General features: G+C 37.5%; 1 protein-coding gene across 3 annotated transcripts in view; it reads left to right on the forward strand.

Moving 5' to 3' along the window:
- The first annotated feature begins 4,799 nt into the window (after nucleotides 1-4,799).
- The window catches only part of LOC109073535 (plexin-A1-like), a 195,536-nt gene continuing 176,934 nt past the window's right edge, over nucleotides 4,800-23,401 (forward strand). For 2 of the 3 annotated variants that reach the window (XM_042713505.1, XM_042713507.1), the window contains exon 1: nucleotides 4,800-5,001. The gene's annotated coding sequence lies outside the window, so the exon portion shown is untranslated. Of the gene's footprint in view, nucleotides 5,002-11,791; nucleotides 12,204-23,401 lie in introns of those variants that run through there. The other variant, XM_042713506.1, reaches the window with a different exon arrangement.

Below are 23,401 nucleotides of genomic sequence, written 5' to 3' on the forward strand. Positions count from 1 at the left end.
AGATCCAAATACATTTTTAAGTTGCTTTCACCAAATGTTTGACAGCTGCTGGCCTGATGAATTTGATTGATGATGTGTTGGTGAGTATGTGCATCTCAAACCATTATTATTCTTAATGCATCTAGCCCTCTTTCTCTCTGTATTTATAGCATAACAATGTCTCTGTCACAACTCAATAATTCATTTCCGTTCATCAAAAAACCAGTACAAGGTTGTTTCTCAGGGGCCGGGTGTTGCTGCCGTGGTGACAGTAAGAAGCAATGCATTGCACCGATAGATGACTGAGAGAAACAGGAAGCAATGGCCAACTCCTGCAGACACTAGGAACGCTTCATGGTCCAGTGATGAATTGCAAATAGAGGATCAGAGTCTGGCACATGAAAGGTGATTGGGAGGAGGGAAGGAGGGGGGAAAGGGACAAAGAGAGTGAGAGAGATTCCCTTTATGCTCACTGTGTCAGGCCTCAGTCTTTGACTTCCGTCGGGACTAATGATCGGTCTGATATGGGCAAGTAATTGGTGTCTGGGGATGTTAGACTACAATGTCTTATACATAACGTAATAGGCAGCCCAGTATAGGCCGCAATATTTAGTCAGGAAGGCGATGCACGCATACCGTGAAAGGCAATTAAAATAAAGGGAGTGACATTCGGGTGATGCACTGCCCAATTATGAGCCAGGACTGGGCAAGCAATTACAATCGTTTTTTTGGCAGAAGCATATGTAGTTTTATTCTCTGATTAAGTTTATGATGAGATGGCTTGTGTTTTGTACAAATATTAAAAACTAATATCTGAAGCTGTTGACTTTGTTATCACATCTTAGTGCAGAGGTTAAAATGGTTGCAGTCTACAACCCTTCTCTAAGCCCTGCCTTTAAAACATTACTGACCAGACTTATCTGTTGCCACCCACCAATTCACAGGTAAACTTTTGCTCGTTTCAAATTACAGATCCTCCATCTGTGTGTTTGATGCAACCAAGGAGTGGAGCTAAGTGAAGGGTCAGTTGACGTGAATGTTTACACAGTTCGATTCAAGACTCCATTAAAGTTCACCCAAAATAAAAATTCTGTCATCATTTACTTACCATCTAAACCTGGCCAAAAAAAACAACAACAACACAGACAAAATATTTTATTTTGTGTTGCACAGATAAATAAAGCCAAACAGCTTAGGAACAACATAAAAACATTTTTGGTGAACTGCCTCTAAGAACTGCATTTTTTTCGCTTATCTAAACTGCATGAACTGGACAATTTGAGAGTCACATCTACAGTTGTGAATCCCAAATTCTGACTTATGAATGCAGCCACTGTGTATTCGCAGTGTGTGTGATCTCTGTGCGATCATATTGCAAAGTGGGGTCATTTGTTGTATGTGCTGACCGTCTAAATTTGAGACTTTTCATCAAATATTATTTTAACATCATCAGCATGTCTTCGAGTTGCATTACATGCTTTATTCCTAGCTTCCGTATCAATAATATTGACTTTCATGTGAAGAGCAGGAAATGTAGAAAAAAATCATATATATAAAATTAGCTATTTATATACTGTATGAAGTTTGATTTATCAGTTTTTCCATAATGTCTTAATGCTCAGTGTAAAGATGGACATCAAGGTTCTGTACATCACAAATGTAATATACATCCAATAGACAAACACACACTTAGTCTAAAGTCTAAATACCCAGCCAGGGAAGAACAAAACAAAGCTTATTTCTGACACCAGACAGTGTCCCCACGCCCACACTCCTTTGCTCTCTGCCCCTTACTGTCCTTTCTCCAATCATTTAGTGAGTTAGACAGACCTAATTCATACAGAACTACAGCATGAGCAAAGAAGTAAAAGCATGTCTGTGATGCTCCACATGATCAAAAAGAAAAAAAGTGTTAAAGAACCAGAGGGAAAAAAACATACACCGTTTCCATCGGTTCCTCCTACTTGCCCCAGCCAAACATCACAGGGGTACAGAAGCAGCCAGTCCTTTCACTTCTATTTGATTTGTGCCGGAGAAGAAAAAGAAAGTGTTTGTCCCTAATTAGCTTCCCCCTGCTCCCTCTTCCACACAAGATTTTAATTATGATTGGGTGTTGTGGTGGATGTAAAAGAGAAGCATGGCTGACATCAAGGCAGTGCTGGCCAGGAGAGATACGCCATGAGCCCTGCGAGCAGTCTAGAATTGTATGGAAGTCTTTGCTTCTTGGTGGAACAATGTCCTGCGAGGAAATGTGTGGAAACTGGAGGCAAAGAGCAGGGAGCAACCTAGAGCTGCGTGTTTGCAAAAGCAATAGCCATCACAGCAGGCCTCCGAATCCATGTTTCTCTAAAAGGTTTTGAAAAGGTGACTGGGGAGGCTCTGTTACAGCCCACATACTGGACCTGTATGGATACGGCTATGAATATATGCTGGGAAGTGGGAACATTCTTGTATTCATCTGCAGGGGGATTCATGTGGGATAAAAGAGAAAATGACTAATATCCCTGCAATCACCACCTGCTTCACCAAAACTCCAGGAGTGAGAGAGAAAAGTTTTAGACCTAATCAATCTGAGTCAAACTTTCTTAATGCAGTGACCTTGCAAACATCCCCAGGGAGAGGCGGCATATATACAGAGCACTTTGTTTTTAAAATGCAAGGCCAACTACTGAATGACCTGAGACATCCTGCACCTGCCTCTAGAAGCACCTGACCAACACCTGTAGAAGCTCTCTGGTCTCCTCTCTCATGTACAGATTAATACTGCCTGTTGAGCTTGGTGACTCTGACTGAGTTTGTCTGTCAGAGCCCTTCAATTTTATTTGTTTTCTCAGTATGCTCTATAATCTATAAAAGGTTGTATGGATAATCCCAAAGAAATGAGTAGGAATTGTGTATAGACTTTGTGGTCAGAATTAAATAAAAGCACTGAGCATTTCATGAAAGTCTACATTTAAAATGATCTAGTTAAAAATGACAGTTACAGTATAAGAAATTTTCTTAGAAACAAATCAAATTGATTTCCACCAGTCAATAGCAACAAACTTGTTCACATTTAGTCAATGGACAATTGAGACTCAGAACACTTTAGCCTGAGACTCAAAACACTCAATACTGATGCTCACGGATTTTGTCATTTTTCTCACCCTGCCAGATTCCGCTATGTCCTGTTTTGCTGACATGAAAAATGTGTTTGCCTAAAACATTCACAATTCTCCTCATTTGTGAAATGGTCACTAGCCTATTATATTGCCACCAACACACTATACTGTATGTAGTTTTTTGTAAACTTGTCACTGTTTTTGATCAGACAGCATATTAGAAGGATAAAATAAGGGTAGACACTCTTATCTGTTGTAAACAGCTTGATATATATCCAGTGAAGCCATCAATGACAATGTACCAGAAAAGCCTCACATCACTGCAAAACTGTCTACAGAAATACAACACTGCAAACCAGTGTTATAAGGTTAGAGTAGAATTTTCAGCTGAAGTTTATTTTAGTCTAAGTTTTGACTGTTCTGACAGCCTTGTTTGTGCATTCAGACTTCGTCTTCAGTCTAGTAGCACTGGATATGTCGGTGGGTGTGCAAGTTTGATCCCTGAATCCACAGTGTTTTATCAGAGAAGCTTTGGTTTCTTTCTGAGGAAGGTTATGTGTGCAGTAGGATGATGGGATTGTAAAGCTCAACGGGTGGTCAAATACATTCTAACATGAGATGGTCTTTGTCTACCACTGGTCAAACAAGAACCTAACCTCACTGTAATCTAAGGATTTATAATACCACATGAAGTAAATGTAGGATGGATACCATCTTTTTGGCAAAGTATTGTTTTTTAATGATTTTTTTTTTAATTATGTTTTATATGGCTATGCTCTGGTCTGGTCTATGACGGTCACACAACACTTTTAGGGAGAGTGGGGGTGTGGTAGCACATTTTATTTCAAGGAACAATATGTAACTCTTAATGATTAATAAAATGTATATAATATTCAAATATTTGTCTGCTACAAATTAGTAATAAACTAAACCCTTTAACAAATGCCTTCTCTTTTAAAGGAGTTAAGGCTCTTGAAAGTATATTCTGCATATACACAATGATTAAAAGTAAAAGTAGTCGCAAATAAATTTTTGAGGCAAAATCGTCTTGCAAGTTGCATATTGTAATTTGTTGCTAGAAACTAGAAACTTGTATAAACATGACATTATAATTCTTATTCTTTATTGTGAAATGTCTGTTATGTGTAAATTTATATATAAGAAGTGATACATAATGACTTGTCATGTTTTACTGCCGTACAAAACGAAAGTGATCACAATGGAGAACATTTCGACAGTGTGCGGTTGCTATGGTAACATCCTCCGCCAACGTGACTACTGTTCGTCAAGGTCTATTTGGTGGCAGGTGAAAAACGTGCCCGTGTTTTCTTATCTTTTCTTTTTTTTTAATCATTACAAACGTTTACAAAAAAATGAAACCTGTACTTGTTCAAAATAATTACTATACACATAGGAAATATTTCACTCTTTTGGCTCATTTCTAATTGTTTAAACCAATTAGATAAATGATGGTATTACAACTCACCCGTTATTACAGTACTCATCTAAAGCTATTTATGCATATCCTCTACTGTATGCTTGGCTGACATACACAAACGACAAACAGTCGTCTGTGTAATTGTAATAAATGTGCTTAGATACATCGACAGGTGGTGCAACGAACCGGTATTCTGGACTACAGACTAACTGTATATTTCACCATACAGACTCCAGCGCACTCAATGTCGCCGCCTGGCCGCGATGCTAGATATACGTATCAGGCAGCGCGTTCCCTGAGACTCAAAACGAGGCTGCGTCTAGATCAGGGCACGCGGACCGCATTCCTCCTCATTCATGCCGTGCTGAGACTTCACACACGGAAAGTGCACGCGGAGCTTTACACACTGCTGCCGTAAAAATGTACTCAAGTTTGAGATTTTACGCATGGCGAGGATAATAAACCAAGGCATCAAGAGCACAAGTAAGTAACCTCAGTTCTTTACGCACAGGCGTGACTTTTGAGTGCAGTTTGTTTGGGGGGAAATTCATTTTTTTGAGCTCAGATGCGTGTGGCGCGCTGTTTTCTTCGGCGTTTACAATGAATGTATCGATACTTGATTGCGTCGGAACAGCCGAGGAGTGCGATGGGAACATTTTAAATGCGGGTTGACACCTCAGTGCGTATTAACTGACGCATTAAACAAGAAGATATCTGCATTGAGCAGCAATAGTAGATGGCTAACTTGGTTATATTCGCTGTGGTTTAACTGCTTTACTGAAATATGTAACAAGCAGGTTATGTGGGTACAGGGGCGTTCTCTGGGAATATGCAGAATGTAAACGATGCATTTGTTGGATAGCTCAGTTTACCACTGCAAATCACACTTTTAGGGTTACGCTTAACTGCATAGGGAGGAGGGTGTGATATGTTTAAATATATAAACCAGGCTTTGTCCAACATCTCTCAGTTGTTCAGTTATTTGGATTTTGGATTGTCAGTATCAATGTGACAGTATGTGGGTTGGCTGTCTGTAAATTCTCGCCAAGACTGATTCAGATGGGAATTCGGGAAAACTGGATGTGGGTTAGAACTGTTGGGCTGCATTTGAGGCAGAAATCTAAGATTAGGTGAATTCCTAATTGCAATTTCACGCATGTAATATCTGCATAGTCTTCACATATAAAGCTCTATTAGATTAACTAAAATCTCAGATACTTTATTGTCTGGCTTGTTGAGCAGACACATATATTTTCTTGTGTGAGGAGGGAAACTGACAGTCCAAGGTAGACTACTGTCCCTGTGTGTTTATGTAGTGTAAGCGTACGAGATGCTCTGCTTCATTCACTAGAAGATGTCAATAAAGTGCTTTTATTACACATTTTAACTTTATGTTTTGTTTTAAACAATGATTAAAAAAATAAATAAATAAGACTCGTCTGTGTTCGCTTGCAGTAAGTAAACTGAAAGATTACGTTTTTGTAAATGTTTTGAGCTCCTAGCTCGGCGTCCTTTCACAGACGATCCGATATTGGCTTCTTCATGATATGACTGAGGAGTTTCACATTGGGAAGAATAGGCCTACGTTTATTTCTAAAGTAAAGGTGTTGTATGAAATTTGGTGTTTATCGAAATTTGGTCGTTTAAATGTACACTTCGGCCACTCAGTCAGCATTAGAGCGCTCGTAACTGGACTGAAAGGTTTTACTGCGAGTGCGCGTCATCTCTCCAAAAGTTATGTTTTATATAAATAATCGTATTCTGTGTTTATTGACGGTTGTTGCCTATAGCCTATAGAACGTGTGCCTTTTGGTCCCAAAGGATGGGTCATAGTGATGCCATTTAATTCAGTTCCATTCTAGAAGTAGCTCTCATTATGGAATGGCTTCTTTATAGTGATGGGAATTCTGAGGAATCGAACGATTCTGGTTCCGATTCTTCTTAACGGTTCGCGTTCCTTAACGGACTCATTGTCGACTCCTTTAGTACTTCTGAGAAATAAATATTAATCCATTTACCTGACCATAGCAGTCTGTTGCCAAATGTAAAATGTTTGTTTACACAGCTTTTCTAGCTAACATATATTACTGAATAGAACTGTTTACAAAGCTTATGCGTATGTTGTCCAAAACGAGCTGACTCATTTTTTGGAAAAAAGGTCGCGTTTTATTTTTGGTTTTCAGCTCAAATGAGTTATTTTTGGGAACCGCGCCATAGGCTACTGGTCACGCTGTATGTTTCTGATTGATTAAAAATAATCGGTTCGTAATAGTTTGGTCTGATCTCTCTCTGGTTCCAGAATTTGGTCTGATCTCTTCTAGAACCTGCACGGTTGCCTTTTTAAATTGACATAAAATTATTCAATACAAAGGTAGTTTTTCAAAGTAGGCTAATCAAATTAATAATCTCCATCTAGAGTCTTTGTGAATGTGTCTTTCTTCTCATACTAACGTTACCAATAGAGTCCCTGGTAGTTTGATGAAGTTTGTCTTATGAAGTGATGTAAGAGCATCAATCTCAACGTTCTAGGCATAAACGTCCACCTTTATGTCAAAGCGGTTCGCCTGTGTGTGACACTGTGGGAAACGGAGTGCGCCATGTCAGAATGAATCCCGCTTTGAGTCGTTATATTCCGCTCACTCGGCCTTTGCCGTGATTGACGGATGTTTTAAATATCCCTGACATCCTCACCTTCGAGCTTGTCAGTGTCAGCCTCCTCTCGAGTCTCTCTGCCGGTGTCGAGTGGGCTGTGGGCTGTATTAAAGCTCCGTGTCCACTCTACGTGACACAATCTTGGCGCCTTTTCACACACGGTACAGTACGTCACTATTAGAGAGTCACGTGTATTAGTTGCATTTATAGTTGGGGGAGACCGGGGCTAGTTATCACACCTTTTGTTCTAGTGAATATTACGTAAGGTTGGCTTATTTCTGAAAGTCATTTTCTGTATTGAACATTGCCTTAAAGTCTTACGGATGAATAAAAATATGCAGTTTACCTTTTGTGGCAACTTGCCCCAATAGTGTTTTTTTCTTTTTTTTTCTTTTCTTTTTTCAGATACTTGTTTACCCAACATTTAATCTGAAATACAAAATTAATTTAAAGTTATTATTTTGGGGGGTTTTCTAGATGTTTGAAAGGAAAATACAAACCGCTTGCCGTTTGACTCAGAAATTGAGATATTGCCCATGCGACAGCTAGCCCCGGCCTTCCATACTTTAATTGAACAATTATTCATTAATAATCTTGCCGGAAAGCATCTCTCCTCCAAATTTATCAGCTTCAGTTGTCAGTTTGGAGTTTCTTTTTTCCTTTTCTTGAATAGCAGGCTTGTAGATTCTCATTACTTGTCTTTTTAGTTTCCTTCAATATCACTCCTAGGACAGACAATGATAGCTTTTTGATCGAGTTTATTATAAAACACAAGTTATTTAATTTACTCTTCCAATCCATTATCAGCTCTTTCTGCACCTCAAATCTGCGGAGACGTCAAACTAACACAATAAAGGCAGTCAGGCCTGAAGTGTTTTGAAGCTGACTGTATCGGATCAGAGGAAGAGATAATAAAATATTTTCTCCCTTCACTTTTCTTCTAGTATGTACATTTATATAGGCTAAGAGTGAGCTGAAGGCTTGCAGATGGTTATCTCTCTGAGAATACTTCGGTACTTCATGCCATAGGAATATGACAGGAATAGAGATTAGGCTTTCATTTTATATTTGATCAGTCTTATTAGCAGCCTGCTCTGTTGTATATTTTTAGTGCCTTGATATGATGTGCAAAGAGTGCTGTTACATCGAATTCATTACCGTTTCCTTTGACTGAGTTATTGAGTGTGTATAAATAGTGCTCTGGCTTGAGCAGGGTTTGGAGAATGATAGGTCAGGCCATGTTTTGTTTGTCATGGCCGTCGTCCAGAGGAGATACAGCTTTTCCTGCTCCCTCAACAGACTGGAGGTCTCAGCTGGGAACCTCAGTGTAGGATCAGTGCCACTCATGATGTCAGGACAGCAATGTTGAGCTCTCATTCTTCTAGTGTTTTTCCAGCCCTTTTTCTTTTCCACCGCCCATCAAAATAAAAGAACTAAAGGCTAATTTAGGAGAAAAAAAAATCAGCTTCTACTTTTGTGTAGAGCTACTGTATTTCTTGTTTTGCTGTCAGAATATGTGACTGGTATTGAGATTAGAAGCTTGACCGATGAAGCTTGACCATGACCAAGAGTATCTCATTTCAGCAAGCATGAGTCAGCAGCATGTAATTTAACCATTGAAAAGTATTACATAGCACATTATTCTAGGAATAGGTAAGTTATGTGTCTGTGATGGAGAGAGCACCATCTCACTAAAGAACCAACCTGCTGTGTCTTGACCCAGTTCCAGGAGTTTACCCCAACTATTCGACTTGTGCTTGAAATACCAAGTGTGACCTTCGACCTTGTTGTCAGGTCACATTCCATCATGAATGAAAGTGTCAATGGCCCTCGAATGAGCTTTTGCAGCCTTCGCCTATCTCGGGTCAGCCCCTGACCCCTTATTGCATATTGAACATTACATCAGTTAGCATTTTTAGTGATACATGCTGTTAGAATTAAATTACAACGTCTGGGACATGGGACCATTAATGTACGCCAATACCAGTCAGTGGTGTGGATTTCTCATTTGGGACAGGGTGGGGGAGACCTTTCCACTTACCTCTCCTTTCTAGTTTCCAGGACAGCGCATCTATCCCTCAGCCTTATCAGGGAATGGATCCGATCAATGCTATCCGCCATCTGCTTGCAGACCACAGCTTTACCACCACCCTCTGAGGAGTTTTCTATGGCCTCTACAACTGATCCTGGATAGCATTGTCATGGCACTCACAATGTATTATGTTAAGCATAGGGTAGGTTTCACTGATGCCAAACCAGCTGTTAAGGGTATTATTAACTGGTGCCGTGGTGTTTTTCCTTTTCGCTCGCCTGTTTTGTATCGAGAAGGGCTTAAGGCCTCTTATAATGGAAGTCACAGACTGGCAGCATCTCTGAGCCAAATTTCTTTTTGCTGTATTCAAAGGCATCCCTCACAACGCATCCCTTCAGGTCTGCTTTGAATCGTGTGTTTATTTACCCTTTTTTGATGAAAGTGACTCTGGAAGCTGAGCTTTAGGCAAAGCGACTTCAGTAATAAGAATGGGCATGTTTGTTATAAGGGTTTGCAAAAATAAATTTGGGCTGTATGTGCAAAATATGTTCCTTACCTTTCTGTTCTTTGTGGTCTGTTCAGCTTTGCTCTTTGTGATTTCCTCTTTATGGTATAAGCAGTGTGAACTCAATAATCGGATATTTACTCTCTGGTTCATTTCATTTGGCCGTCGTCTTTCCTTGGATACTGCCGCTGAAGCACTTCCTCAAGCATTTGTGGTTTGTGTGCTGAAAGCCAGTTAAATAATGCAAGATCTCTAGACTGGCCATGTAAGTAAGACTAAAAGTGATGGGGCCCAAGGGGACGTCCCTCTCAGAGGACCACAGGCGCTCCAAAAGACCTTTCAAGTGGTCAATGGTAGCTATATAACTGTGTTTTTAATGCGGAAGCAAATGTATAGTATGCACAAGATATGGTATGGTTTATAATGCAGTGCTCTGTGAAGTTGTTTCAGCAAATCAATAGATAGATAAAGCTTTCTCTTGATAGATTGATAGATGTAATATTTCATGATATTGAATTAGTTTTAATAAGAGCGTTGAGCTTGTTAAGTCAAGGTCCTGCTGTTCAGTCACCTCTTAATTAATATCTCATTAAAAGACGGCGCGTATTGATCTCTCTCGGTAATGTTCAACCTTTAATACAGCTAGAATGGATTCAGATAGTTGACCTCATAATCTCAACTGTTTTCGCTTGTGGTTCATTCTGGGATTATAGATCGGGATCTTTGCTTTGTAATTTTGGCTGCTGGTGATCTCTGCTTGACTGGTTATGGGCTAAAAGTGGGTTTGATTTGGAGCTTGCTTTGTGAGTTGGTTTTCATTCAGGATTAGGTTTAATCTGGGTGAGACATACCAGCACATTGGATCTGTAGCACCAGGCTTATCCGTTACCCGAGTAACAGAGGACTGTGAAAGGGTTAATTGAAATCCCAAAGCGAGGTGACGTGTCGCCCTAATCCAGGCTGCCCCTTGACCTCTAAACTCACGGGGGGGTCTTTGAGGTGGGACCTCCTTGTCACTGCAGGCTTCTTGGAAGCCCAGCAAACTTCTCATTCCATAATGATGCTTCCTGACAGAGCAGCAGCTCGGGAAACAGAACTCATTAATCATGTTTCTAGCAGCTAATCATGTTTTTCCAGCAGTCTGAGAGCGAGCAAGTGAAGGAATGGGCTGCTTCTTTTGATTATGACAACAACTTAAAAAACTCCACACGGATGCAGGGGAAAATGAGATGAGTTTGAACGGAAATGAAACTGAATGTTTTCAATATTAACTATATAAGATAGGAATCATTTCATACAGCATATTCATTTTTGGTGTGGTTGCATTGATTAATGCTGGTAAGTTTCTTGCTGGTACACTTTCTTACACTTGATCTCATCTGTGCTCCCATCGATAGATTATGCATACCTGCTCATTTGCATAAACCTTTAAACTCAGCTCAACTTGTATCTGTGGTTTTGCCTGTTGCAAAATCTTATTGAACATTAATAGCTTTTAGTTGCTTTATTAATGCAAATTGCTGTCAATGTGAACACACCTTTATTATTCCTTAGTTCCTCCACAATCTGATCTCTTGGTCATAATTTGTACAAGATGGCAAAATCGTAAGAAGACACGCAAACTAACCCAGCTGTAAAGTTAACCCCTAAACCTAACCATCATTGCAATTTTCGTAAAATATTTTATGTTTTATTTTATGAATTATTACTTGTGAAAGCATTGTTTTCCTTTGTCTCCTGTGCAGTTCTTAATGCTTCCTTTCAAATATTATTTCATACATTTATTTTTTCATGCATCTCAAACATTTCTAGTTCTTCAGTAATATGTACAACATAGCAAAATCTGAAGAGTTCTTCAATAGCAGTAGGAAATTTTCATACAGTTTCACTATGTTGTACAAATTATTATTGTTATGAGTGTGTTGACTTCCTTTAACTCCTTTGCAATACTTGACTTATTTCTAATGTTTGTACATTTTTCGTTTGTTTTTTTTACATTTTTTTTTTCTTTCTTCTTTCTTTCTTTCTTTCTTTTCTTTCTTTCTTTTTTCTTTCTTTCTTTCTTTCTTTTTTCTTCTCTGAGAGGTTGTTTAAGTAGCATTTTGAACATGGGCCTCTCTGTAGAGCTCTGTTGAACATCATCAGACAGATTCCTTTAACATAGCCGGCTGCAGGCATTCTGTCTCCCTGGAAAATCTCCTCTCTCTCTCTCTCTCCCTCCCTCTCGAACTCGCTCTCTCTTTTATGAGTGGCCTGTTCTGGAAGTGATTACTCTGCCAGACCAATGAGCAGGCTTCCCTTTGATGGGTCATAAGCAGAGGTCATAGGTCAGATTCCTCTCCCCAGATGGAATTCGCTTGACATGCTTCACTGCAGAGCCCGGAGGTGTCGTGGGGGACGGACTGTACGCGTGTCATCATGCCTTAGTGGGTTAGTGTGATTGTCTGTATGCAGAATGCAACACTAAATCTCCTTCGAGACTCTGTTTGGAGAGAGGTAATGTGCTATGGTGCCTGTGGAAGGTGTGTGTCTGTTTGAATAGGCAAGGGAGTAGATGACATCGTGTGTGTGTGTGTATTCGAAAGTGTCGCTCTGATGGAATGACTAGGTGTTCAGCCACAGGGGTGTTGGGCTGTGCGCCTTTACACCTCTCCTGACAACCTGCATTTAACGTGTGTTTAGAGTGGTGTGCGATTCACTGTTTGTGAGGTGTTTTCTTAGCCACCTTTTGTTGCCTCCCAAAGGAGCTTTTCAATGGATCCAAATTCTGACAGCCCATCTCTAGGAAATTCTGATTTTGCCTGGAAAACAGGTTCATAAAACTGTACTTGTTTATACAGAGAAATACTTGTCTCTAGACTGATTAGGCACCATAAAGCACTCAACAGTGTCTTTAGTGAGACTGTGAATGCACAATATGGTGCTCAGTGGAAGTGGGTTCTTTCATGCTAAATGTAATGTACATTTTTATATGCGCATTTCATGTGATTTTATTTATTTATTTGCTGTTTCTTCATGAATAAGATATTCAAAGTTTTGAATCTGAAATTTCATGTCGAAGAAAAATGTGTATTTTTATATTTACAGTATGTCTTTTATATGCATTTTATTATGCAATTGCCATATTGTTTTTCTAATGTATAATATTTGCCATGAAATAGCTTGTGAAGCTGATGTGGCAATAAAGTTAAATTAAACTTTAACTGTATTATGCAATTGCATAGGAATATGGAAATATAAATGTCCTTACTATGTCCGCAGAGTTGAATAGCACATAATTCAAATAAATAGCATTGGCATTTTATCAGTTGAGTTCTGTTGTCTTTTAAAACATGAATATTGTATGTCTTTTAAAATTGTCCCATTGTTTCCTTTTAGAAAATTTCTACAAAGCTTTATGTATTTATTTATTTTTTCAGACACATCTGTTGAGTTTGGAGTTGGAAGTGGAGCCTTAAAGTCTAAGACAATCTTGAAAAGAGTCTTGTTATCTGTTGGCCGTCAAAAGTTTTTAATCAAAAAATGGTGAAAAGAGTCATAGAATCTAAAAGTAAATGGTTTGGGTCATTTCTCATGCTGTCCATTTGTAAAGTTAAGGAATATTCAAGGATAGAATCTCGTCTGTGTTTTGTTTTCCCTCTCTTTTTCTTTGTGTCCTCTCTCTTGCCAATAAAAAGTAAGCCCAAAAGTTTTAACTACATTTTACTTAATAAGCCCAAAAGCAATTTTACTGCATTAGCTGTTTTCGAGCAAAACTAGATTTTTAGTACTGCTTGCCTGTGCAAAACTTGTCAGCAGGATGCTAGTGTGTTCTGGGAGGTTGCCAGGACCTTGCTGTGCAGTTGCTAAGGTGTTCTGAGTGGATGTTAACATTGTACTGTGGGGTTGCTAGGCTGTTCTAGGTGATTCATAGTTGGTTGCTTACTGTCCCAAGTTCAGGTCTCCTATTACACTGAAAAAAGAAGGCGGAGTCAATATGACCTTGTCCCTTCTAAAGGCCTAATGTGACACACCTCTATACACAATATTGAGAAGGACAGAGACATAAGCACATCTCTCCTCCCATCCGCAGCTGTTAGAACTCGAAATCTCTCAGTTGATGAGAGCTTTTGTGAGATGCAGCAGATGCTGTTTGGTATAAAGGCTCCAGATGATCGCGAGAAGAATGAGTTGTGCTAAGAGCTGGCGAGCTGCCCAATGCAATATAGACATTTCTCTACTTTTTTTTTGTTTTATAAATGTGCTTCAATTTCAAAACTTATTTTTTATGTGCAAAAAGGAGTCTGGGTGTGAATTTTAGCACACTGAAAGAGTCTATGTGGTGTTGCTTATTAAAGGGCAAGAGAATGGGAGAGTAGGTTAATAGCTAGCTTTATTTTTTTCCATCCTTCACAGGTGTATTTTTGTGTGTGTGATGGCGCAAGTCCCGCAGCGATCTTCATCAGGGTTGCGTTTGTGACTGCCACTGGGTCGCTGTATAATTGAGAGTGTGATCCTCTTGAGTTTGGTATTTACAGGGGCTGACGATACTGTCTCTTTCACACTTGTGTGCATACATTCTTGGCTCACATAAGACTAGTCTGTTTTAGCCTCTTGATACATGACTGTATGCAGCTTGATTTTCATGCTCCTATGACCCTGTGAGTGATGGTGGTGCAGTCCCTTAATGACTATCAGCAGAGCTGGGCGACCCTTGGCTGTGCCTCTGATATTAAACCGGATGCTGGTTTGTGTGCAAGCGTTAACATAAGGGCCACTGATAGCAATGTGTGTGTTATCGCAATGAAAGTGCACTCCCCTTTACTCATTTGATTGACTACAGGCACGTATGTGTGTTTGTGCATGTGTTTGCCAACTGTCCATTCTTAGACAGTTCTTAAAGTTTTATAGACTCCAGTGCCATTCTGTCTCTTTCCTGTTGGAATCCCAATCGTGTCCGGATGAGGCAGTTGCACTGGCGGCAGGGGAAATGCAAACAGGGATGGAACAATGGCTTGACCCCTGTGCTGCTATATAGACCACCAGACTGGGGTAGTGTCCAAACTCTCCTCAGGGGAAAAAACACTAGAGCTTGCTAATAAAAACTCCAACAATATGACAGCATTAATGCACTGTGGGCTCTAAATCTAGTGAAGAGGATCCTTTTTTTTCAGGATTTTCCAACTGAGGGTTTGTGAAGGAACTGCATGGAGTTTGTGAGACTATTATTTTTATTATTATAAAAACCCATTGGTAAATTAAACTGAATAAATAAGTATATATTTTAATTTATAAATTAAAACAAACAAACAAACAAACAACAAAAAAGCTTACATAATCATACAAAATGATTAAATTAGTTATTTAATACAAAGTTATTATATTTTATTTTTATTTTAATATTTAATATCTTGTTTATAAATATTAATTCTTTCCAATATGTTGTACTATTAAATATTTAATGTTAATGGTTGTTTTTAATTTTAATATTTAATATTACATTTAATATTTGTAAATGTTTTAACTAAATCTGATAATTAAAAAAATATCAATCAAATCAAATGATTAAATACTTTTTTTAAATGATTTAACTTTCTAAATGTAATATAAGTAAATATGGTAATTTAATCTAATAAATCATTTTTTATTTAAATTTGTATTATGTAGAATTTAGTAATGTTATAAATATCAGATGCTTTTAAATATTTAATATTTTTATTTTTATGTTCAATTTTTCATTTAATATTTGAATTCATTTTTGTAACTAAAATCTGACAATTTAACGACATTAATTTATTTAAATTCATTTTTAAATTATTAATTTAATTAAATCTGTTTAATGTGTCTAATGGAATCCTTTTATAAGGTTTTATCAGTGTTTATCTGTTAAATGTTTAATACACTGATTGACATTAGTGACATTTTTTTTGTGGTACTTCAGGCAAATATCAGTTGTTTGACAGAAAAGGCTGTTGTTTTGTAAATAAATAATTAAACATTAATTTTCTTACATTAAACCCTCATTATTATAAAAGAATATTATGAACAACAGAGTATTTGACTGATAAGAGCAGAGACTCATTCATAATGAATGTAAACATTTGCTCTCGTACACGGATGTGCTGTAGCTGATATTTTGTTTGTTCGTGGTTGTAAACGGTTGCACCGTCTAGTGACTCATTTATTCTTTTTTCATTTAATCATCTAGCATATGATATTGCTTTTATGCTTTTCTCTCGTTTTTTTTAGACCTATAAATAGAGAATCATACAACAGAATGATTTTTCTTAACGTTAATTGCTTGAATCAGTTGTTAGTGAATTTGATGGTTGATGTGAGTGAAGTATGACGTTAGTGAAGCTTGGATAAAGTTTGTCCTGTTTGTTTAATTTGTAGAAGATCTTGGTCTTTAGAAATCCTAGTAACTGCTCTAAGTGTTTCCAGAAGTAAGTGGTTTTTGTTTGACCGAAAAATCTGGTTTACCAGTGCTGTTTTACCCTTGTCAGGCCCTGTTGGCAGGCCTCTTTGTCTAAGCGCGTTACATAGCGCCACAAGGGCTAAACGTGTTTGCAGTTACAGCTCGCGTGAAACCAGAAGTGAAGGTCCTGCTTTTAGAAATCACACACTTGACATCTCTGAATTTCCTCGCTCCCATACAGACCAAATTTTCTCATAGGTCTCGCTAGCCGTATTCCCCTGCGGTAAACGCGGAGCATAGCTGAAATACCTGCAGCTCTCCCCCGCACCCGGCTAATCAGTACCACATCTACAGATGCTTCCAGTTTTCCAGTGGATCAGTCTCTGATCCTTCGCCCACGGGGCCCTGACACGTTCTCACACCAACCTCAACCCTTGGCTGGGATGAGCGGGCTCCCCGTCTGCCGCCGAGCCATCGGTCACTGTCATGGCAACACATTCCTGAATTGAAAGAGCTAGAAAAGGGGTGAGCGAAAGCTTCGGTGGCTTTTTTGCTGCAGTAGAGCCGCGAGTAATATTAATGGCCAAAGGAGCAGTTGGACAGCTGGCGTACTGAGGCTATTCATCATAATTGTCACACTCTGACTGATCAACTCCTTTGTAGGGCTCAGACACTCCCGGGACAAGGTGCCCTAATTGCTGACTTAAGATCAAGTTTCTCGTTCCCCAGGTCTAATTTATAAACATTACAAACCACAGACTCTCTCTCATGTGGAAGATCCATATTAAGCTCTAAGGCACATCTTTCACCTTGCTTAATCTTTGCTGTGCTCTTTCATAGTGCTAAAAGCTTTGGAAACTGAGCCGGTTTGGTTTTGACTCTGCAGCCGGATGATTTTCATGACATTCAGCTCCGTTAATTGTTTTTGTACTGTACTTAAATATTCTGACAGTGTTTCCTGCTGCTAAATCTACAGCTTCATGGCAAACAAAATTGCTTTAGATGAGTTATGAGATTGATGATAGTAATACAAAGTCAACAAATAGACTACATATCTGGCACATTCTCATGGGAATTCGTAACTATTTTAAGTTTTGGCATATTGGTTTCTAATTTGTATGAAAACATACATTTTTTTAATTCAACGTGTTACTTGACATTTCGTTGTAATTAATTGTGAAATGTACTAGCAATTTCTAACTTTTCCTGTGTACTGTATGTACTAGTTCAATTTGTATTTTAACTAAATCTGACAACTTGGCAAAGTATTTTTTATAATTTTTTAAATAATATACTAAGTAAATCTGTTTAATCTAATAAAACGAATGCATTTTTATAAGATTTATATAAATGTTTTGTTTGTAAAATGTTTACAACATTGACATTGATTAGCTAACATTTGATTGGAGTAGAGTTGTTAGTTTTGTTAACATCGTTCTTTTGAGTCTTTTCTTTTGCAGAAATTCGTTGAATCTGTGTGGTAATAAAAATAATATTATGTTAGTTTAGTTTTGTTTAGTTTATTACTATTCAACTATTCTTCTTTAAAAAAAAAAAAGCTAATAGAATTAACAAATCCAGGATCATGAAGTCGAATTGGAACCAGAATCGTTAAATTAGCATTTTTATCTATTAGCATAAGACTACCGCTATAAGCTTATGGGCAAGAGTGTGTAAATACTTTGATTTACATCTATTCTTTGCTCATTCGGTCTCTTTCTTTCTTCACCAGCAGCTTGCACGTTTAATGAGGAATTTCATTTCTATTACAGATGCAAATGTAGCCTTTAAAGGAGATTGAGATGCTGGGATGAAGCTAGCGTTCATCTGGCTTTATCTCACCACTCTGTTCATTAGCTGAGTGTAATTGTGTTAGCACAAACGCGTTTGCCGGGAACGCACATATCTGACTAGAAAGGTCATGCAGATGACACGGTGAAGGCGTGCACACACACACACACACACACACACACACACACACACGTCTCATGCTTGACTTCATGACTTTATCTCTTGAGTCTTTTAAAATGAAAGCAGCGCTAGAGATGTTTGTTTGTCTGCATGCATGAGTAGGTGGGTGCAAAGTAATGAGTGAAGTTAGCGAAAGTGTTAAGCTCAGCACACAAATGTTGCAGTGTGCGGAGGGAAGCGGGCCAGAGAACGGCCGTTGCCCAATGATGCGATCCTGATGGAATGTGGAACACCATGAGCTCGGGAGCTACCGTTATGGGATTTGAAGACTTCATGCCCCTCTTTTTCCCCTGTAGATTAAAGCATTGTACAGCCGGAATCGGTGGAGTGTTTTCATATTCTGATCTTGGCACGACTATTAGCTTGGCATTTGCCGTAGATAATTGTAGCTGGCTTAGAAATGACTTCGTAAATCGTAATTGTGGATTTTTTGGGAAAAAAAATAACAAACCCACTTTGATTTGCAGGCGTGTTTATCATAATAAAGTCGATTTCACAACAGATGAGAGCCAGCTAATGAAAGAGGATAAGATGCGAAGGGCTGAAGGAAATAACTGAACACTTCCCAGGAGGGAGAAAGCTTTTTATTGATGGCTGAACTTTGAGTCAGCAGTGTTTGCGTGCTTTAATTGGCTCTGTGGGAGCTGTAGCTCAGACACTGAGGTGTGGCAATGGACGTCGATCTATTAACACAACCAGAGAAGGAATGGGATATGTCTGTTTGGTTTGAGTTTGTTGTTTGTGGATGTTGCTGTTGGAAACACTTTAATTTTATATTCCTTTCAGTTTTTGCATCAATTATTTCATGACTTTGCACGTTTGTGCGAGTATACGAACACTCTGTGTGAAAATATGCTTACGTGGTCACAATACATGGTTTTTAATAGGCTACCACAGCAGAAACTACTATGCTGTTGTGTGCAATCATTTATAAGTTAAAAAATAATATCAATGTATTAACAAATGCCATTGTCTTAATGACATTTGTTAATATATTGACTATGCCTTCCTGTAGCTCGAACAATAGTGAATGGCGCCAATAAGGTCAAGGTCATGGGTTCTTCACTATTTTATTTTATTTTATTTTAATTTAATTTAAAACTATTTAATTTAATTTAATTTATTTATTTTATTTATTTTATTTAATTTAATTTATTTTATTTTATTTTATTTTATTTTATAACATTTTTGATTTGATTAATTTTATGTTGTTTAATCTATTTAATCTATTTGTTAATTTTTAATTTTTTACTTATTTTACTTTTGTTTTATTTTATTTGATTATTCTATTTAATTTAGGCCTATTTATCCATTTTATTTAATTTTTGTTTTATTTGACTTTATTTGAGTTATTTGACTTGTTATTTTTATTTGTTTTATCTTTTTACTTATTTAACGTTTTGCCTAACTTTTCACTTGAACTTGTTTTATTTCTTATTTTGTTTTTAAATTTTAAATTATTCTGTTTTACATTATTCTATTTCATCCATTTACTTAATTTAACCTTTGCTTTATTTTACCTTTTTTTTTAACTTTTTATTTGTTCTATCTTTTTTTTTTTTATTATTATTTCACTTTTTACTTTATTTAACTTTAGTACTACTTACTTTATTTAACTTTTTACTTCAAATTTATAATTAATTTTATTTATTTATTACTTACTATTGCTTTGTCACCAAAGTACAGGAACCCTACATGGTTGTATGAAGCATGTTTGGATATATAGTATATACGGATGGCTTCACTACAGTCATACTAACCATATGTTTTCTCATATTAATATTAGCATCATTGCAGCATGTGCTAATCTGTCATGACTAGTTGTTTTTAGTGTGAGTCTACATAAGATTGGTCACAGTTGTGTCATCCAGGGCAGGGTTAACATAAGCGCATCAGTCCTAACTGCTGCAACATTTACTGTTAGTTAAAAAGAGCCAGTGATTAGACTTGATGGCTTTTCCCTTGGAGTGTCTTGTCTTTTGCCATAGCTCACAATTTATGTCCACTGTGACCTCAGGAGCCTGGATTTCTTCTACTCTGATGTAAGATTAGTCCGCACTGCTGTGGAATTTAGTCCATGTAACAACACGGCAGGTCTTGGAACTGATTTTAGGAATCATGTAAGTTTAGTTGCACATCATGGTGCATTATGTGTCCACAGAGTTACTAGTGCTTGCTAAGGCCATTATTATTAGTAATGTTTGATTTTTTTTTTTTTTAAACCTACAGTATGTTTTAAATGTGGGCACATAGGCCTAACTCATTTTACATTGTTTATGCTACAGACATGATTTATTTCTTAAATAGCATATTTAACTGGTGGACAATATAAAACGTGAAAACAATTCCTACTTCTTATGTTGTTGACCTCTAAGGCCATGCATCCAATCAAAATCTACAGCATTTTTGCACAAACTTGATAGTCACTCAGTAGAAAATGCCCAAATTAGTTTGTGAGATTTCCCATGCTCACACCATGAACAAAACAAATGTAACCAGGAATGCACTCGGACTATGAGAACGAACATGGTTTGAGCCGACAACAAATTATTGGCAGTCAAACACCTAAAACGGTTGACATTTTCAAATTTATCAAATTCATCACGTTCATGCAGTTCATTGTAATATTAATATGTCAGTGTTTGGTTTGGTTTTATTTTATTGTATTTTTGATAAATATTTGATGTTTAATTCACCTTTACAGTAGGTTCCTGAATTAAAAAAAAAACGAAAACGAAACCAGCTGTGAACCACTGCTTAATGTGCCACGCAAATGTAGTAACACAGTTTTTTCCTTCCCAAAATGCACCTGTTTAAATTGGGATTCTGTTGAACCCGCTGTGTGAAGTTGTTGGTGCTTTGGGGGCGAGGGAGGGGACAGCTGTCATGCTGTCAGTGGGTCACACGCTAAGGAGTGACGCTATAAAAAGAGGACAGTGTTCTCTGATTTTGGCACATCCACAGTGCAACAGGCCTGCCACACAATCACCTCCTCAGTGTCCTTTACTCCTGCAGACACCGGGCCCTTCCCGCTGCAGGGCCATTAGTCAAACCCAAACAATACCCACCCTCAGCACGAGAGAGCATGCTGTAGAGTTAAATGACCTGAATGGAGGCGGAGTGCGACTTTCGCTGGTCATTTAAATGGGGCAGGACTGTTTGGCAGTATTAGATTAGCAATTAGCGATCAGTGAGAAGCTGAGCAAATGTTTTGTTTCTTGTTCTAGATGCTGCGTATAAGCCATTCCAGATCCCACACGGATCTGTGTTTGATTAACGTAGAGTACTAGTTAAATGTATATAAATATTGCACCAAAATGGACTATTTACTACTTTTTTTTTTACATAATTATTTTTTAATTGCATACAGTTTTTCTAATTATTATATTTTTTTCTAAAAAATCTAAAATGATTTTTCTAATTTTCTAATGTCTTATTTGTCTTGATTAATTTGCTGATCATTAATATTTAATTGAAATAATAACACTTTTATAAATGATTAAGATTATAAATATTATTTATATATATATAAAAAAAATTAAACTAAATTTTGCGAAAAATATGTTCTAGGTGGTTGTCAGGATGGTTCTATAGACCTTAATCAGGGTTGTGCCTTTTTTTTTTTTTTACAGTAACACAACTGAGTCTGTTTCAACAAAATACCGACTGTTCAGCTGACAAAAAATCTTTCTGAAAAACGAAAAATCCATAAAATAGTTTTGAGTTGTGAGAATTACATGATTTAGAACCTTCATACAGTGTGTGCCATTGAAAAAACTGCAAGTCTATCCCTCACCGCCTCACAGTTTTCATACGTGTTAAATTCAATATGGCATCTAACCTGACCAAGTTTTGCTACTAAAGTGTTCAGAGTTGTTCTTAGCACATTTCTCTGCTGTTGCTAGGGTGCTGGCTTAAGCCAAGAGTCAGGTTCTGTTATTTTTGTTATTAATTTTATTGTTTGGCATGTAAAAAATGATTTTCAAAGTAATTGGATACCTGTTTTCAATCATTTCAGGCATAACTTGAATCTTTTTAATCAAAGTTTTAATCAAATTTATACATTTGCATTGTATACAATGTTTAGCCTAACCTAAGAATGAGCAGCTAGCGATGTTTTGTAAAGCAAGAAATATTTTACACGAACATGTAGCATTTTTAAGGGTTGTAGAGTCCAGAGGCCGGATTCACGAAAATCTTCTTAAAGATGTTAAGACATTTCTTAAGATAAATTCTAAAAAGTTTGTAAAAAGGTTCCTATGTGCAATTCTTTAAAATTTCCCAAATATGCCCTATTACAAACTTATACAAATTTATTTTTTTACTAGAACATACTATAACACTATGCTCATACTAAAACACTCAAAAAACACATAATTTTTCACAAAATTTACATTATTACAACACCTCTCTCCCCAGTCTCTCAACAACGTCTCAAACAATTCCTGTATCATATGAAGGCCCGCCTTCTGAAATACGAAATGTGCTGTGATTGGTTAGCTGGGCCAGTGTGTCTTGTGATTGGCAGCACTTGGTGCCTGGTCAGGAAATGTCAAGCCGCTTACCATAGCCACCTGTGAGCTTCAGTGTAAATATTGCGACAAAATCAAATCAATTTGAGCACAATTTAAACCCGAATGATTGTAACCACTCTAAGTTTGTCTGTCTTGGGAAAGCTAGTGTCTCCAACATAGTGAGAACACTTGTTGTCTTCTCTAGTGCAGCTCAACCAGGTCTCATCCCATTCGTCGATATTTGTGATATCACAAATCCCTGAAAATATGCAATGTAGTCCAAACGAGTCGTTCGTTGTAGTTTTTGAAAAGTGATTTCTGTTAAATAAAATATCTCCTTTTGAATTGGACTTTGAGCTTTGTAACTTTGCGGATCTTTTTTATAATCAAACAGCAACATTACAGAGTAACTACAGTTGAAAAAGTAAAAAAGCATAAGAGCACCCCTTTAAGAAATTTGTGAATCCAGCCTCTGTCCTACATTATTTTCTTCTGAATATTCGGTTAAATGTGCTGCAGATGCAGTTTCTTGTCATCAACTAAAACAGGAACAGTTACTATGTAGGTGTTTTTGCTTTTTAAAATATGTGTACATATGTGTAAATCACCATCCTCATAACGCTCACGCAATCTGTGGTTTAGCATCGCGACATTTACACTGAAAATTGTCTAACTAGACTGAAACAAACTTGCGTTGCTATATCATCTCTGAATGAGATGAGATGTTGTTCCTAGACACTGTTTTGCAAATCATTTCCTGTTGACTAGTCATTGTTTCCTCTATCATCCCCCGTAATCACAGACACAGTGTA

Source organism: Cyprinus carpio, chromosome A23 (assembly GCF_018340385.1).
Source record: "Cyprinus carpio isolate SPL01 chromosome A23, ASM1834038v1, whole genome shotgun sequence".
NCBI lineage: Eukaryota > Metazoa > Chordata > Actinopteri > Cypriniformes > Cyprinidae > Cyprinus > Cyprinus carpio.